Source organism: Triticum urartu, chromosome 1, assembly GCF_003073215.2.
Source record: "Triticum urartu cultivar G1812 chromosome 1, Tu2.1, whole genome shotgun sequence".
Classification (NCBI taxonomy): domain Eukaryota; kingdom Viridiplantae; phylum Streptophyta; class Magnoliopsida; order Poales; family Poaceae; genus Triticum; species Triticum urartu.
In genome coordinates, this window is record NC_053022.1 from 291,547,918 (window position 1) to 291,553,182 (window position 5,265).

Sequence of the window (5,265 nt, forward strand, 5' to 3'; positions counted from 1 at the left end):
GGAGCTCTGTAGCATTTCTGATATTATATGCGGATGACATATTGTTGATCGGAAATGATACTGAATTTCTGGATAGCATAAGAAAAACTTGAATTAAAAGAAAGACCTCGGTGAAGCTGCTTACATATTGAGCATCAAGATCTATAGAGATAGATCAAGACGCTTGATAAGATTTTTCAATGAGTACATACCTTGACAAGATTTTGAAGTAGTTCAAAATGGAATAGTCAAAGAAGGAGTTCTTGCCTGTGTTGCAAGGTGTGAAGTTGAGTAAAGACTCAAAACCTGACCAAGCAGAAAATAGAAAGAGAATGAAAAGTCATTCCCTATGCCTCAGTCATAGTTCTATAAAGTATGCTATATTACCAGACCTATTGTATACCTTAGCATGATTCTGGCAAGAGGGTACAATAGTGATCCAGGAGTGGATCACTGGACAGCGGTCAAAAATATCCTTAGTGGAATAAGGAAATGTTTCTCGATTATGGAGGTGACAAAGAGTTCGTCGTAAAGAGTTACGTCGATGCAAGCTTTGACACCGATCTATGACTCTAAGTCTCGATCTAGATACATATTGCAAGTGGTGAGCAATTAGCTAGAGTAGCTCCATGCAAAGCATTGTAGACATAGAAAATTTGCAAAATACATACGGCTCTGAATGTGGCAGACCCGTTGACTAAATTTCTCTCACAAGCAAAACATGATCACTCTTTGGGTGTTAATCACATAGCGATGTGAACTAGATTATTGACTCTAGTAAACCCTTTGGGTGTTAGTCACATGGAGATGTGAACTAATCACATAAAGATGTGAACTATTGGTGTTAAATCACATGACGATGTGAACTAGATTATTGACTCTAGTGCAAGTGGGAGACTGAAGGAAATATGCCCTAGAGGCAATAATAAATTTGTTTTTTATATTTCCTTATATCATGATAAATGTTTATTATTCATGCTAGAATTGTATTAACCGGAAACTTAGTACATGTGTGAACACATAGACAAACAAAGTGTCACTAGTATGCCTCTACTTGACTAGCTCGTTAATCAAAGATGGTTAAGTTTCCTAGCCATGGACAAAGAGTTGTCATTTGATAAGCGGGGTCACATCATTAGAGAATGATGTGATTGACTTGACCCATCCGTTAGCTTAGCACGATGATCGTTTAGTTTATTGCTATTGCTTTCTTCATGACTTATACATGTTCCTCTGACTATGAGATTATGCAACTCCCTAATACCGGAGGAACACTTTGTGTGCTATCAAACGTCACAACGTAACTGGGTGATTATAAAGATGCTCTACATGTGTCTCTGATGGTTTTTGTTGAGTTGACATAGATCGAGATTAGGATTTGTCACTCCGTGTATCGGAGAGGTATCTCTAGGCCCTCTCGGTAATGCACATCACTATAACCCTTGCAAGCAATGTGACTAATGAGTTAGTTATGGGATGTTGCATTAGGAACGAGTAAAGAGACTTTCCGGTAACGAGATTGAACTAGGTATTGAGATACCGACGATCGAATCTCGGGCAAGTAACATACGAATGACAAAAGGGAAGAACGTATATTGTTATGCGGTTTGACCGATAAAGATCTTCGTAGAATATGTAGGAACCAATATGAGCATCCAGGTTCCCCTAATTGGTTATTGACTGGAGATAGTCTCGGTCATTGTCTACATAGTTCTTGACCCGTAGGGTCGGCACGCTTAACGTCTGTGATGATTTGTATTATGAGTTATGTGATTGATGACTGAAGTTTTTTCGGAGTTCTCGATGAGATCGGGGACAATGATGAGGAGTCTCGAAATGGTCGATACATAAAGATGATATATGGGAAGCTATATTCGGACCTCGGAAAGGTTCCGAGTGATTCGGGTATTTTTCGAAGTACATGAGAGTTACAGGAATTCGTATTGGGCCTTAATGGGCCATACGGGGAAGGAGAGAAAGGCCTCAAGGGTGGCCGCGCCCCTTCCCCATGGACTGGTCCGAATTGGACTAGGGAAAGGGGGCGCCCCCTTCCTTCCTTCTCCTTCTCCCTTCCCTTTTTCCTATTCCATGTGGGAGGTGGAATCCTACTAGGACTAGGGAGTCCTAGTAGGACTCCACACTTTGGGCGCACCCTATGAAGGGCTGGCCTCCCTCCTCCCTTCATCCTTTATATACGTGGCCAGGGGGCCCCCATAGACACACAGTTGATCATTGATCCCTTAGCCATGTGGTGCCCCTCCACCATAATCCACCTCGGTCATATCATCGTAGTGCTTATGCGAAGCCCTACAACGGTAGCATCATCATCACCGTCATCACGCCATCGTGCTGACAAAGCTCTTCCTCGACACTCAGCTGGATCGAGAGTTCATGGGACGTCATCGAGCCGAACGTGTGCAGATCGCAGAGGTGCCGTACTTTTGGTACTAGAATCGGTCGGATTGTGAAGACGTATGACTACATCAACCGCGTTGTCATAACGCTTCTGCTTACGGTCTACGAGGGTACGTGGACAACACTCTTCCCCTCTTGTTGCTATGCATCACCATGATAGATCTTGCGTGTGCGTAGGAAATCTTTGAAATTATTGCGTTCCCCAACAAAACCTATGGTCCCTGGGTCTATTTTCCATCATATAATTTTCCGATCTACAATATTAGTTTCCGATCTACTATTTTTACAATCTTCTACTTTCCGATCTACAAACCAAAAATACCAAAAATATTTACTTTATCGTTTATTTATCTCTATCAGATCTCACATTTGCAATTAACCGTGAAGGGATTGAAAACCCCTTTATCGCGTTGGGTGCAAGTTGTTTGATTGTTTGTACAGGTATTCGGTGACTTGTGCATTGTCTCCTACTGGATTGATACATTGGTTCTCAAACTGAGGGAAATACTTATCTCTAGTTTGCTGCATCACCCTTTCCTCTTCAAGGGAAAAACCAACACAAGCTCAAGAAGTAGCAACACCTCATCTAGGCAGCTTTGCATTGGAAGGCCCTTTCCAGTGCATCAAGGTGTACCGGTGCTAAGGGTGCCACACGAGCAAAAAAGTGATGTGACAGAGCAATTAAATGAGGAGAGAGAGTATCATGGTGACCCAGAAGGAAACGATGCTAAGCACGTGGACCTATGCAAAATGACTATCAACCAATGGATGAAGGTGTTTTGGTGTTAAAACATTAAATGAAGGAGACTTAGCTACAAAAGTTAAGCATCAATGCATTGGGGAGAGTAGTTGCTAAACTTTTTAATGCATTTAGCATCTTACCTTAGCACCAATGCATTGGAAGAGGCCGAAGAGACCTGACTAGCCTAAACACATCTCTCCTCATTTAATACATGCCACATAAGCAAATTTGTCTTGGACTATGCTATGGTACTTGCTAAGTTACTCCCACTATAACTAGCATAGTGGGAAGTAACTTAGACTAGTAACATGCATATGTTACTAGTCTATGTTACCACCTTCATAGTGCGGAGTAACATATGTGTGGTATCATGTAAGTCATCATTTATTAAGATGTAGACTCATTTTGCCTTGGGATGCGCTATGTTACAGTAACATATTATGTTACTCCAAATACCTCTTTCCTCATTAAATACATGCAACGTAAGCAAATTTTTCTTGGAATATGTTAGATTACTTGCTATGTTACTCCCACTATGACTAGCCTTAGACTACCCACAATGGGAGTAACATAGGTGGTAACATCACACATATTTAGACAAAATAGATGATGTGGCAAGTAATTAATAAAGAAAGAGAGTGGTGTGATAACATAGCTAGTTTTTTTGCGGCTTGTAACATACTCCCTTCGTCCGGTGAAAAGTGTACATCTAGCTTCAAAAATTGTCCACAAAAAAGTGTACTTCTATCTTCCCAATGCACTTTAAAATAGAAATATATACTTCTCTCTCATCACACGATAATCAAGACCAATAGCAATCTACACATGGTCTTCTTAATTGTTACATGCACTTAGCTCATTGGGGGTTGGATAATTAAAGAGGAGAGAGATGGTGGCTTGCACCTTTACAATGCATTTTTTACTTAACTCCATAATTTGTCCTAAAATTTCTAGATGTACACTCTTCACCGGACGAAGGGAGTAGCTAGTTACTAGTAGTATGGGTAACATCACACATAGCAAGATAAGATGAGTCTATAACTTAATAAATGAAGTGTTGCATGACACCACACATATGTTACTCCCCATTGTGGAAGTAGTAACACAAACTAGTAACATATGCATGCGAAATTGCATTGGAGCTCTCGGCGACTACACCCAGTGTAATCCCTCCCATCCACTAGCATTGGGATTCCCACTCACTATATTACCTGCTTTGTATTCACACCTTTTCACTTCTAGTAATCCATTTACACTGCTTGGTATATCATATAAACAGTGCACGCGTTCTCTGTCTCGGTCCAGACAAATGGATGTCCTCCTGAAGCCGGTCTCACCTGCCAACTTCCAACCACCCAAATGTAGTTAATGCACGCGCTACACTCTTCCTCCCAACGGCACAATGCTCACTACAATGGTCATCTTCCTCCTCTGAACAACTGCATATCATACCATCACGATCCTTTCTTATCTTCAAGCTTGCTCTCTCACCTTGTTCCTCGCTGGTAGATGGTTCTCATTTCCACATCAAGCTCAAGCATTCCCATGTCAAACTCCAGCGTGCCCCTTGTTTCTCTGTAGGAGCAACCACCACTTCCCCTCATGGTTTGCCCTTTCTGCAACAATGGAATGGTTCGGTTCAGTGGTGGGTCTCCCGCACTACAAACAATCCAGGCAAACACTTTTACAAGTGCGAGCACGGGTGGATATGTCCTAATATCTTCATAATTTTTTAGTACTATCTCGTTCTTCTGCTAGATTTATTCTTCGCGTTCTCTCCTCTTTTTTGTAGTCGCGCAAGTGCACCTTCTGAAAATGGGAGGAAAACTACATCAACGTCATACGTGCCAAGTGGCCAAGGCTGTTCATCACCGCTTCCCGTGAAGACAGGAAATTCCACCGCATCATCATCGCTCTTCTCTCAATCAATCTGCTCGCCCTGTTGTTCGTATTCTGCAAGGTGGCTTGAAGCCGCCAGTAACTTCAAGATGCTTGTCTGTGCTTCAAGTTCCACCCACATAATAATGAAGAATTATGTTCAGCGGTCGTGTCTGTAACCAGTTGTCCTTCAGAGGCAATCTTTGTTTTTATATTATCCCCCATCTAATTAGATGTTCCAATCGTTTTTC

At 41.7% G+C, this 5,265-nt stretch overlaps 1 long non-coding RNA gene across 1 annotated transcript; it reads left to right on the plus strand.

Annotated features, from left to right (window-relative positions):
- Positions 1-4,658: 4,658 nt before the first annotated feature.
- On the plus strand, positions 4,659-5,265 carry LOC125532493. Its single transcript, XR_007294167.1, has 2 exons — positions 4,659-4,838; positions 4,929-5,265. It is a non-coding gene; the product is annotated as an uncharacterized LOC125532493 (long non-coding RNA).